Raw genomic sequence first — 14095 nt, 5'->3', positions numbered from 1 at the left:
ACTGGGACTTCATGTTCAGTTGCTTGTCTGCTATAATCCCTACATCCTTTTGAGAGGCACTGCTTTCCAGCATTCAGTCCCCCACTCTGTAGGCACAGCCTGAGTTTCCTTTTTCTAGATGTAGAACTTGCATTTAGCTGCATTTAAAAAAGCATTTTGTATGAATGGGATCATTTTAGTAAACAATCTAGCTCGCTCTGTGTGACTGCCTTGTCCTCATTACTAGTTACTATTTCATGTCTTTGTGTCATCCACAAATTTTTCTCAGCAGTAATTTTATATTTCCTTATAGATCATTGATGAAAATGTTGAATAGCCTCAGGTCCTAGTACCAATCCTTTCAGAACCCCACTAGACACACTCTCAGTTCAGTGATGATTCCCCATTGATGAGTACTCTGAAATGTCAGTTAGCCAGTCCTTTAATGCTAATTTTAATGCTAATTTGTAATCAGAATATTGTGCGTTATTAATTCAAACACCTTACAGAATATTACATTTATCAACCAGACTTGGAATTGGGGATGCTGGAACACTTTGTATAGTGGGGGTGCTGAGAGCCACTGAACCAAACTGTAAACCCTGTATATGATGGAAACAACTTCAAGCCAGGGAGTGTGGCAGCACCCCCAGTACCTGTAGTTCTAGCATCGATGCTTGGAATCTCCTCAAAGAATGAAAGCAGGTTTGTTTGACAAGACCTATTTTCCATAAAACCATGTTGATGGCCATTTAATTATATTCCTATCCTTTAGTTCTTTATTGATTGAATCCCTTATCAGCTTTTCCATTATTTTTCCTGGGATCAATGTCAGGTTAATTGGCCTATAGTTTCCCAGGCCATCCTGCTTGCCCTTTCTGAATATTAGCATAACATTAGGACTCTTCAAGTCTTCTGGAGTTTCCCTGGTATTCTAGGATTTATTAAAAAAGGAACATCAGCAGGCCAGCAATATCTTCAGCCAGCTCTTTAAGGACATTCAGGTACAAATTATCCAGGCTGTTGATTTAAAAAGCTTTATCACTACTAAATGTTGTTTAACATTGCCTTTGGTTACTAATGGACTGGAAAATATTTGATCATCCTCATGTGACACGAGTACTCATAGACTTTAAGGCCAGAAGGAACAATCTTGGTAGACTAGTCTGACCTTCTCCATATTGCAGGCCACAGAACCTCACCCACTCACTCCAGCATTAGGCACATAACCTCTGGCTGAGTTACTGAAGTCCTCAAATCTTGATGTAAAAAAATTCAAGTTACAGAGAATCCACCATTTACACTAGTTCAAACCCCAAGTGACCCAATGCCTCATGCTGCAGAGAAGGGTGAAAAACGTTCATGGTCTCTGCCAATTTGATCTGGGGGAAAATTCCTTCCTGACCGCAAATACGGCTATCAGTAATACCCTGAGCATGTGGGTGAGAGCCACCAGCCAGACACCTGGGAAAGAATTCTCTGTGATAACTCAGAGGCCTCTGCATCTAGTGTTTCTGTCTGTTGGAGATATTTGCTATAGCAGACACACACATGGGTTATATGCCATTGTAGGCAACCTCATTGTATCATCCTTTCCATAAACTTATCATGCTCAGTCTTGAAACAAGTTAGAGTTTTTTGCCTCCACTGCTCCCCTTGGAAGGCTATTCCAGAACTTCACACTTCTGATGGTTAGAAACCTTTGCCTAATTTCAAGCCAAAACTTGTTGAGGGCCAGTTTATATCGATTTGTTCTTGTGCCAAAATTGGCCCTTGCCTTAAATAACTCTGCTTCCTCCCTGGTATTTATCCCACTGATGTATTTATAGACAGCAATCATGTCTCCCCTCAGTCTTTATTTGGTTAGGCTAAATAAGCCATGCTCCTTGAGTCTCTTCTTGTAAGGCACATTCTCCAGTCCTCTGATCATCCTTTTACTCCTTCTCTGCACCTATTCAGGTTTAAATGAATATTTCTTAAACATGGGAGACTAGAACTTCATACAGTATTCCATGCCTTGTACAAGGGTACTAACACTACTCTGTCTCTACTGGAAATACCTTGCCTGATGCCTCTTAAGACTGCATCAGCCTTTTTTTTACAGCCTACCTGGCTATTACTGGTATTTTTTCCTACTCTCTGTTGTTCCTTTCCCCAGTATCTTCTTTTACTTGATTTATCTCCTGCTCAGTATTAGAATCAGGCATGGAGATTGCATGAGCATCTCCCAGCTGTCTTCCCTGAATTCCTAGGTAAAAGCTGCATCGTTATTAACAGTTTTACTATCTCCCTCTAGTAATGGGACTATACTATTGCTAGGATTTCCCTTGTTGCTAATATAATAATAAAAAAACCCTCCATCAATGTCTATTAGCCAGGATGGTCAGGGATGCAACCCTATGCTGTAAGTATCCCTAGCCTCTGTTTGCAAGAACTGGGAATGGGCAACAGAGGATGGATCACTTGATTATTGCTTGTTCTGTTCATTCCCTCTGAAGCACCTGGCATTGGCCACTGTCGGAAGACAGGATATTGGACTAGATGAATCAGTGGTCTGGGCCACTATTGCCACTTTTATGATCTTCTTATTGTAATTAGCTATGCCTACTCAGGATTTTTCCTTGTCTTTAGCTTCCCTTATCAAATTTCTATACTTCATAACTTCTAATCTCTACAGATTGATATTTCCCCTTTTCATTATATATTATTTTTTATTTCACTTTGCCACTGAACCAGGATGGGCTTTTAGCCAAATTTGTCCTCTTTCTTAATCATGGAATCATGGCTTTTTGGCCATCTAATAAACTCTTCTTAAAGAACTCCCAATTTTTATTCACATTTTTCCACCTAATTTTTTCCCCTCAATAAGTTTTGCTCATAATTTTCCTCAGCTTTGGGAAATCAGCCCTTTTGAAGCACCAGATATGTACATTACCGGTTTAACTGTCCTCTGTTTGCTGATATTGAATGTAATGACAGCATGATCACTGCTCCCTAGGCAACTACTGACTTCTAGTTCTGTGATTAATTAATCTTTATCCATCATAACAAGGTTCAAAATAGTGTTACTTCATGTTGGGTGCAATACCTTTGATGGTAGAAATTTTGTAGACATTCTAATGATGTTTTGCTACTGGCTGCATGAGGGCGTTAGCATAAGTACCCCAAATTAACATTACCTATAACACAATTGTTCTTTCCACACATTCCAGACAGGTGCTTAAGGAGTCAGTCCTGTGATTGTTGTATTTATCTGACTTTTCCTTTACACGGTGAAGGGAAAAACCACAGCCCTGATGGAGGGGGAAACAAAACAAAACAACCCACACATTTTAGTAAATGAGAACATAAGAATGGCCATACTGGGTCTGAGCAATGGCCCATCTATCCCAGCATCCTAGCTTCTGACAGTAGCCAATGCCAGATGCTTCAGAGGGAGTAAACAGAATATGGCAATATGTTGAGTGATCCATCTCCTGTCTTCCAGTGCCAGCTTCTGGAAGTCAGAAGTTTAGGGACACCCAGAGCATGGGGTTGTATCCCTGACCATCTTGGCTAATAGCCTTTGTCAAGGTTCCTTCCCCACTCTGGACTTTAGAGTACAGATATGAGGACCTGCATGTGAACCCCTAAATTGAATTAGCAGCTTAGATCTGGTTTTGCTGCCACCACTCCCAAATGCTAACTCCCTTCCCTGGATAGTCTTGAGAGACTTCTTCACCAAGTTCCTGGTGAACACTGATCCAACCCCTTGAATCTTAACACAAGGAGAATTTAACCATTCCCCCTCCTTTCCCCCACCAATTCCTGGTGAGTCCAGATCCAATCCCCTTGGATCTTAACACAAGAAAAAATCAATCAGGTTCTTAAAAAGAAGGCTTTTAATTAAAGAAAGAAAGGTAAAAATCATCTCTGTAAAATCAGGATGGAAAATAACTTTACAGGGTAATCAAATTCATAGAGCCCAGCGGAACCCCTTTTAGCCTTAGGTTCAAAGTTACAGCAAACAGAGGTAAATCCTCTTAGCAAAAAGGAACATTTACATGCTGAGAAAACAAAGATAAAACTAACATGCCTTGCCTGGCTGTTACTTACAAGTTTGAAATATGAGAGACTTGTTCAGAAAGATTTGGAGTGCATGGATTGATGTCTGGGCCCTCTTAGTCCCAAGAGCGAACAACCCCCAAAAACAAAGAGCACAAACAAAAGCCTTCCCCTCACCAAGATTTGAAACAGCAAAGAATCCTGTGGCACCTTATAGACTAACAGCTTTTTTTGCAGCATGAGCTGTGTCCACTGCTCATCCGCATCCGAGAGAAGTGGTATTCACCATTCACCTCTCTCTAAAAAAAACGTCTGTTAGTCTATAAGGTGCCACATTCTTCTTTGCCTCACTAACACCACAGACTAACAAGATTTGAAAGTATCTTGTCCCCGTATTGGTCCTTTGGGTCAGGTGTCAGCCAGGTTACCTGAGCTTCTTAACTCTTTACAGGTAAAAGGATTTTGGTGTCTGGCCAGGAGGGATTTCATAGTATTGTATACAGGAGGGCTGTTCCCTTTCCTTTATAGTTCTGACAGCCTTTGATGGCGTTATCTCCAGAACTTAATTAGTTCTTTTTTCAACCCACTTATACTTTTGGCCTTCACATCATCCTCTGACAACAAGTTCTACAGGTTATTTGTGTATTGTGTAAAGAAGTACTTCCTCATATTTGTTTTAAATTTGCTGCCTATTAATTTCATTGGGTAACCTCCAGTTCTTGTGTTATGAGAAGGGGAAAACAACACTTCCTTATTTACTTTTTCCACACAATTCTTGAGTGTATAGGCCTGTGATATATGCCCCTTTTGTCATCTTTTTTTTCAAGCTGAACAGCCCAAGTCTTTTTAACCTCTCCTCACATGGAAGCTGTTCCATATCCTAATCATTTTTGTTGCCCTTCTTTGTACTTTTTCCAATTCTGATGTATCTTTTTTTGAGATAGGATGACCAGAACTGCACACAGTATTCAAGGTGTGGGCGTACCATGGATTTATATAATGGCATTATGATAAGACAGAAATTATCTATCCCTTTCCTACTAGTTCCTCGTTTTTGTTAGTTATTTTTTACTGCTGTTGCACACTGAGCAGATGCTTTCTCAGACTCCAGTGTCTCTTTCTTGAATGGTAAAAACTATTTTTTACCATTATTTTGTATGTATAGTTGGGATTAAGTCTTCCAGTGTGCATTATTTTGCATTTATCAACACTGAATTTCATCTTTCATTTTGTTGCCCAGTCACCTGTTCTGTAACTCTTCACTCAGCTTTGGACTTCACAGTCTTGAATAATGTAGTATTGTCTACAAATTTTGCCATTGCAGCTTTCACCCCCTTTTCCAGATTATTTATGAATTTGTTGAATAGCACTCATCCCGGTGTAGATCCTTAGGGGACCCCACTCTTTACCACTTTCCATTGTGAAAACTGACCATTTATTCCCACACTTTGTTTCCTATCTTTTAACCAGTTACCGATCTATGAGAGAACCTACCCTCTTATCCCATGGCTGCTTACTTTTCTTAATAGATTTTGTTGAGGCACCCTTTCTGAAAGTCCAAATACACTATATCCACTGACTCACCCTTGTCCACACGCTTGTTGACACCCTCAAACAATTCCAATAGATTGGCAAGGCATGATTTCCCTTTACAAAACTTGTGTTGTTTCTCCCCCAACACAGTGTTCATCTATGTCCGATAATTCTGTTCTTTACTAGTTTCAACCAATTTGCCTGGTACTCAAGTTAGACTTACTGGTCTGTAATTGCCAGGATTGCCTCTGGAGCCATTTAAAAGAAAACAGTGTTACGTTAGCTATCCTCCAGTCATCTGGTACAGAGTATGAAAAGTATACCACAGTTAGTAGTTCTGCATTTTCACATTCACCTGGGTGAATAGCATCTGGTCCTGGTAACTTATTGCCGTTTAATTTAGCAGTTTGTTCCAAAACCTCCTCTATTGACATCTCAATCCGGGACAGTTCCTCAGATTGTCACCTAAAGAGAATAGCTCAGGTGTGGGAATCTCTCTCACATCCTCTGCAGTGAAGACTGATGCAAGGATTGTAAGAATGGAGGAAATATTAGCAGATTTAGAGGGTTGGTTTTTTTTTGGAGTTTTGTACCAGGATGAACCCATTAAATAATTAGGAATCAATTTAATTGATTCCCACAGTTCTTGTAAATGGATAGTTGATTGCTTACGTTGTAGCATGTCCTTTCTTCTTGGTCTTCTCTCTCTCACGATTGTTTTGCATATAATCGGTTACATCTAGTCCACCATTTTGAATTTGTTTAGCAACTTGCATTTGAGAATCTTAAGGTACTTTCCAAACATTAATGAATGAACCCACACAACACTCTGTTGAGTCTAACTTATGGGAATTGTGGGTGATCGATATATCTGAAAAATTAAGCCATAAATGACTCACCCAAGGTCACACAGAGAAGGTCTTCGCTGTAGGGTTAACTCGGGTGATCAGCACCAGAGTTAGTCTAGTTTGGGTCTGATCCTCCACACTGCAAAGCCCCACCCATGTTACTGGATCCTTATTATTGCTGCACCCACCAATGTGAGTCACTAGGATTTATAGGCGCACATCCCATGGGTCTTTGTTCTGCACTAAGCTGAGCTGTTCTGATTCTTTCCCAGTGAATTGTGGGAAAACTCGTTGGTCCTTCACTCAGATTTTAGCAGCCATCCCAGACAAGCCACCTAGCCCAGAATAGAAGCACCACTAACCTCAGCTAAGAGAATTGCACGTATTGGCAAGAGCAGTAGTTAGTGGCAACACCCACATCAGAGCCAGAGTTAACTCTAAAGTGAAGAGAAACCCGCAGTGCTGGAAACAGAGCCCTAGACTCCTGATCCCCTTTGCTTTAATAGCTAGATGACATTCCTTCTTGATAATATTTAGCTTGTTAGAAAAATGGGTCCTTTCCTAGACGTTGAGCCTTTGTTTTTTCTCCACTGAGCTGTGAGTCTGTGTAGCACTAGAATGCCACAGCATTCTTAGAAGGTGCTGACACTCCATTAGAGTCTTCAGAGGTGACAAATGTACAGAGCAGCTCTGAGCTGCCTTTTGCCTCACATAACTGGCACACTGCACAGCAACAAAGCAGTTGATTCTTGATGCAATATTGTTCTTTGTTCATCCACTGCAAAATTTCACTTGCAAAAAATCCCCTAGGCTTTCACCAGGGTACAGGACGTGTTAAACAATGTGTTCTGCTGCTCATTGTACAATTTCCTGATGGGTTGCTCTCTCTGACACATTTTCTCTTGTGCTTGTTCCTTTCCTTTTGCACTCTTCTCAGAGCAATAGAAGAGTTTCACTAGAAAATCTAGGGGGAGCAAAGCTGATGACGGGGCTGTATTCATTTGATTGACATCTGGGCAGGTGAGACAAGCAAAGCCTCTGCTAAAAATGGTGCCAATCGCTGTGTGCGTTTCCTGCAGTGATCTGAGAATGCCTTTGTTCCCAGCCTATCACGATGACTGGATTGTGTAATACAAGAGCTACACAGTTACTTTGACTAACCCTTGGATTAGATAGCTTTTTTTTCCTAGTGGCTTGGCAATATTTTGGGCAGTGGCATAGTTGGCTGTGAACGTGTCCAGGAATCAAATTGTAATTAGCTATTTGGACCCTTCACAGGGGTCATGGATCCACAGGATCTGTGCTACACCCCATTTTTTAAACAGTCTCTTGGAGGAACCCCTTTAGTGTTCCAGACTCCCCAGGGGTCTCAGTCTTCCTTCAGGGTTGGCTATGCAGCCTCACTGTCTCCTAGACTGAACTACTGGGCTTCAGCACTCCTGCTTCACACTGAGCGCTCTGCTTGGGGAGTCCAAGTGAGAGAGACTCTTAGGAAAGACTTGACCACTCTTTAGAGACTAATGCACCCCAGGCAGTATTTGTAGTGATACCCCAAACACCATTTTCAGAAGAGTAGGATTTATTAGTCAAGTGGAATGCCACATTGGAAGGCTTTAGATTAGCACTGAGAAATAAAGGTTAAAGCACAGTCCTTTCTGGTTAAGCCATATTTCACCAGCCAAGCTGTAGTGAACTCCACTTTCGGGCTCTGTCTCTCACTCCAACTTCATTCCTTAGGCCTGGGCTACACTACAGAGTTAGGTCGATGCAAGGCAGCTTACGTCGACCTAACTCTGTAAGCATCGACACTAAAATGTAGCTCCCACTGATGTAACTCGCTCGCTACACCGACTTAATAACTCCACCTCTGCGAGAGGCGTAGTTAGGCTGACGGAGTGTCAGTGTGAACACTGTGTTACTTACATTAACTGTAGTGGCCTCCAGGTGGCATCCCACCATGCCTCGTTTTGAACCATTTTGAACTCCACTGCCTGGTGGCCAGGCACACAGGTTTACGCCCCTCTCCTTTTAAAGTCCGTGAATTTTTGAAATTCCGTTTCCTGTTTGCTCAACGTGGAGAGCTTACCTAGCAACTGTCCATCTGACCATGCCAGCTACAGGCTGCAGATGTGCCCCTGCCTGGAGTAGGCAGGAGGTGTTGGATTTTCTGGATCTGCGTGGAGAAGAGGCTTAATTTTGTAGTGTAGCTGATCCAGCATAGAAACAGCAATATCTGCAAGCAGATCACTTGGGGCATGGAGGAGAAGGACTACAAGAGGGACCTGCAGCAGCTCTCCATGAAAGACAAGGAGCTGCGGCAGGCATACCAGAAGGACAGGGAACCTAACAGTCGTTCTGGTGGGAGCTGCAGACATGCTGATTTTACAAAGAGTTGCATGCCATCCTCTGCATAGACCCCAGCACCATCCCAAGAGCCCTGGGGATACTTTGGGGGAGCAGGCAGTCACGGGACCCAGCTGTGAACAGTGACAAGGAGGACTATGGGGGACAGGTGACAAGGGTATCCAGCTGTGCAGCAAGCCAGGCCATGGTTTTGACTCCTGTGTTTGTTTGCAATGAAGGTTGCGTATGTTTATTCTTTATTTTTCTGCTGTATTAATTTCAATGTGTTTGTGCACTGTGGGCTATTTTAATGAGCACATTTAAAAAAAACCTGAATAAAAATAAACTAATTAAATGAAAAGGATTTGGGAATCATTATGGTAGCCTAAGGAAGTAATTTTGTTTTAATAAGGACAGCTAGTGTTGTTAAGAAACCTGTGATGGTGCGTACCAGGTATTCGATGCTCCCTGCCAGAAGCCCCATCATATTGCCCATTATATTGGCACAGTCCACCCTAAGAAGGTGCCTTCATGGTCCAAGGTGGCCTGGGGAGTTAGCAGGGGGCCTGGCGCCTGCAGTAGCAAGCAACCCACCCCCATTCCACCCCTTCTCCCAAGCTCCCACCCCCATTTCTCTTATCATATTCTATATATCGTACACTGGCTGCTACGGCTTATGAAAATAACTAGTATTGTCAACAATTATATTTACCTTTCATTAAAAAATCAGTCATCAAAAGCTGTGTTTTTTTCCAGCAGTTCTTTCTTCAAAGCCTTTTGAAATCCTTTTTTTTTTGTTTAAGCCATCTGCTAAACTTGTTTATTTAAAAAAAAAATCAATTTTGTTATGGTTGTTCCAATGCACGTAATTACATGGTCTCGGCATAATTTCCTGTCGCCCTGTAGTTTCAACTGGATATAGTATTCTTCCTTTCACGTATTGTGTTTGCTGTATGCTATAAGTACTGCTGTGTTTTAATACAAAGATGCTTGCATTTCAGTGATGGCTAAATAGGGTGACCATATTTCTGAAAGGGAAAATGGGACACGGCGTGGGGCTAGCCCAAGCCGTTTGCCCAAGCCCCTCCCTCCCCCCGCATGGGGCTGGCCAGAACCCATCCCCCCATCCCCGCCTGGGGCTGGCATCACTACTCCTCCGAGCCCGGCCTGCCCTCCCATGCGGGGCAGGCGTTGCTGCTCACTTGAGCCCTGCCTGCTCCCAACCTGAGCCCTGCCACCCCCTACATGTTCCTCTGCATCCCACTTTTGCCAAAAAAAAGTCAGGACGGCTGGGACAAGGCTTTACATTGTTGACAATATCAGTTATTTTCATAATCAGTAAAAGTCAGTGTACAGTTTATGGAATATAAATGGATACCACACAACTGAGGCAATAAATTATGAGTTACTGTAAATATAAATGCTATTATAAAGATAATACCCACTATTTATTTTTATCCCCTGGATCTCAGTGCCGTCATTCCTGAATCATTCAACTTCTCTTGAAAAACCTGACTCAACTTAATACAGGCGGGTACATCTTATGGTTTTGCCCACAGGGAAGGGAGGGAGGCAAATGCGAGAAATTGTTCAGTTTCTTTTCAATATTTGGGCAGCACTCAAACTGTGATGATGAGAGCCATACTAGCAGCTAAAAGTTAGATAAATAGTAGGGTGACCAGATGTCCCGATTTTATAGGGACAGTCCCGATATTTGGAGGTTTGTCTTATATAGGCTCCTATTACCCCCCACCCCATCCCAATTTTTTACAATTGCTGTCTGGTCACCCTAGATAAATAGTCTCTTTGGTTTAGTGTACTAGAACCGAGTTAACACTTTGTCATCTTTACTACTAGACAATCTGGGCTTTAAAATAAACGATACAAAGTGTTTGAAGCATCAGTTATTGTGTCATTGGGGGTAACATACAGGTTGTGGGGGGATGTTAGCGTTTTGGTGTTAGGCAGCATATACATATACACAGTCTGTCATGTCCCCAATGCGGTGAGTGAGTTCAAGGTACAGCCAGTAAACAGTCAGGGTACATCACTCATACAAACGGGTTACAGATAGTCATGGGCATGAATAAGCGGGCTGAATAATGGGGTTGGGACGACCCTCACATGGTGGAGTACGGTTTGGTGGGTTCAGGGCTTAGGGGATAGAGTTCGACGGGGGGGTCCACGGGTCTCGTCCCCCCTTCTATTGCATAAAGAAGAGCACAAAATGTCTAGCCCTAAATCACACTGGTCCACATTGCCACCTTATTTCTCACATTCAGTGCTTTGGATTATCTTCTCCCTTAAAAACCAAAAACAACCATCACCAACCCCCTTTTTTATTCATTATTTCTTCATTGTATTAATCCAGGCTGGATTGGAGAGGCCATGGGCAGCTGCTAGCTCCACGGATGTAACACTAGAGGGCAGAACACAGAACTGTCTACGTCAAAACCACAAGCTTCCATCAGTGGAATGTATATAGGCAAACTAAGAGTTGGTCTATACTAGGAAAATGACCCATAGCTGACAATGCTTCTCACTTGCCCCAACTCGTATTGAAAACAGAGTAAGGGTTAGTGTAGATGGGACAAACCTATTCATTATCTCCAGCCTGATTCTTGCTTGCATATATATTCTTGCCTCTGGAAATTTCCACTACATGCATCCGACGAAGTGGGTATTCACCCACGAAAGCTCATGTTCCAATACGTCTGTTAGTCTCTAAGGTGCCACAGGACTCTTTGCTGCTTTTACAGATCCAGACTAACACGGCTACCCCTCTGATACTATTTGTTACAGAAAGTGTGATAGACACTTGTCACTAAGGCCTTTCTATTTTAGCTAATTTTAGTAAAACTTCCCACTAATTAGCTACATTGTTGGTCACTCTATGGCAGACAAGGTTCCTGTTAACAAAATTAAACCTGTTTCTCTTTACATCTACCGTGGTGATTCTTTCTTAATAGTCGCAGGCCCAGGATTTTTGAACTGCTGCCTTAGCATCACTCAATCTGGTGACTCTTGGGACTGGGATATTTTTCTTTTCCAGCTCCTGTCAACTTAATCAACCTGGAGGACCTGAGCAATTGTTTTCACAGACCTATTCCTGAAACATGGATTCTTATACAGAGGTGCTGATGTGTACTATGCCTATTCTGAAAAACTGTGGAATATGGCGACAAGGGTTTATCAAAACCCACCAAAATTGGTATCTACTGCAGCACATAGAAAAGGGAAAGTGGGATAATGTCATTCTTCTTTCCCCATAGCCACTCCAGAAAGAAAGAAGGGGCAGAAGTGGAGAACGTAAAATATTATTATGAAAGATGAAGAAAAGTCTCCATGCCAGGAGTCAGCAACCTCTGGCATGCAGCTCGCCAGGGTAAGCACCCTGGCAGGCTGGGCCAGTTTGTTTACCTGCCGCATTGGCAGGTTCGGCCAGCTGCAGCTCCCACTGGCCGCAGTTTGCTGTCCCAGGCCAATGGGGGCTGCGGGAAGTGGTGCAGGCCGAGGGATGTGCTGGCCGTGGCTTCCCGCCACCCCCATTGGCCTGGGACGGTGAACCGTGGCCAATGGGAGCCGCGGTTGGCCGAACCTGCTGACGCAGCAGGTAAACAAACTGGCCCGGCCCGCCAGGGTGCTTACCCTGGCGAGCCGCATGCCAGAAGTTGCCGACCCCTGCTCCATGCTATGGGTTCTGAAACAGTTTTGTTGGCTAAGATGTGACCATGTATAGCCAATTGCCAGCCAGCCAGCAGCTTTTTGACTCCCAGATGAACAAAAGGACAGTAGAACTTTGCTGATATGCACTTTTCTATTCTGCACTGTGTTGGGTTGTCCACTGCACACAAGAGTGAAAGGGGTTAAGGTGGCCAGACAGGCTAATTAACTCCACAGGGTGCACCTGGAAGAGAAGCCAGGGAGCAGGGAGTGAAAGCCGGCTCTGCTGGGCAGGAAGAGGTGGGGCCTGTGTAACACCAGGTAGCTGCAACAGAAGAGGGGCAGACTGTAGACAGACTGCAGTCACTACCTGAGTGGATGGAGTTTGTAGGCTAGCAAACCCAGATTGGGGGGAAGCTAGATACATGGGAAGTGGTCCAGGGAATAGCAACAATGGAGTTAAAGGAAGCAGGATGGTGCTGCTATTTGTAGGTCCCTGGATTGGGATCTGGAGTAGTGGGTGGGCCTGGGTCCTGCTCACAGGTAGAGTGGCCAAAGCCCTGGGAACTGAGCCCAGAAACAGGCCGGCAGATAGGCCCTGTTGGACCTTTTACCCCAGAAGGGGAGACACTGAGTGACCTAGCTGGAGGACTGAGTCACGAAGGAGCCACTGCGGGTCTTGGAATGAGAAGAGCTGCAGACCAGAGACCGAATGAGGGTGTGCAAACTGCAGACAGGGGTGTTGGCTTTGAGCTAATCCCCAGAGTGACCAGGAGGAGGCACCAGGCTATCGGTTGTGAACCAGCGGTGAGTGGTACACCCCATTACATGCACACTTTATAATTCACCCCGAAAAGGCAAAGATTTAAAGCAGTGATGTAGTGGTGCCACCCATTACTGAGCCATCACTACTTTAACAAAATATGCTACATATCTTAACCAAGAGCGTCTCATCATTCATCTCCCTCTATTCATGATCACATGGAGCAATGCTTTTCCCCAGTCAAGACCACACACTATCTGTGGCAATTACAGCAACTGCTGAGGTTGCAAAGCAATACCAGGCACGTATTTATGTATTTATAGCCTTCTTTAGTTCAAGACATCTAATCACACTGTCTACTTCTCCTCTTTATTTCATCTCTCCTTCCCATCTGTTCAGTTGCTGTTAGAGCTGATTAGCGTCTTTTCCCCCAGCCCTCTGTGGACCACTAGTGATGCAGTACTCCTCACTAATACACTGTAAATAATTAAAACTAATCTAGGGTTGCCAAAATCAATAAACAAAGAACATTTTGTGATGCCTTGATTTACGTTGTGTGTATTTACTCAGTAACTTGCCAAATTCATTAATTCACAATGGCTTTCCCAGTCAAGGAAAATCTGTTCTATATTTGATCACATGAGTCTGTCTCAGCAAAATGGATTGCATTTGACAGTTGAATGGCATAATAAATAAAATGTCCATCTAAATAAAGTTCCTTGTTGATTCATTCAGCACTAATCTCCGAGCCAGTGGGGAAGCCATGGAACTGAGAGGCAGGAGAAATGGATTCAGTGTCTGCCTCTTAGTCAATAGTTGCTCAACCTCCCTGGTGCCTGCGCTTCAATTTCTCCATCTGTAAACGGGATAGTGATACTTTTCCTACTTTGTAAGCACTTGAAGACCCTCAAACGTAAAGAAC

General features: G+C 43.3%; 1 long non-coding RNA gene across 1 annotated transcript in view; it reads right to left on the bottom strand.

Moving 5' to 3' along the window:
• Positions 1 to 6998, bottom strand: part of LOC120395970 — a 35690-nt gene extending 28692 nt beyond the window's left edge. Inside the window, exon 1 of the long non-coding RNA XR_005592903.1 lies at positions 6456 to 6998. This is a non-coding gene — a long non-coding RNA (uncharacterized LOC120395970). The remainder of the gene's footprint in view (positions 1 to 6455) is intronic.
• Between the last annotated feature and the right edge of the window lie 7097 nt (positions 6999 to 14095).

Source organism: Mauremys reevesii, linkage group 1 (assembly GCF_016161935.1).
Source record: "Mauremys reevesii isolate NIE-2019 linkage group 1, ASM1616193v1, whole genome shotgun sequence".
NCBI lineage: Eukaryota > Metazoa > Chordata > Testudines > Geoemydidae > Mauremys > Mauremys reevesii.
Note: the sequence above shows the minus strand (reverse complement) of the source record. Positions and strands in the feature narration are given on the sequence as shown.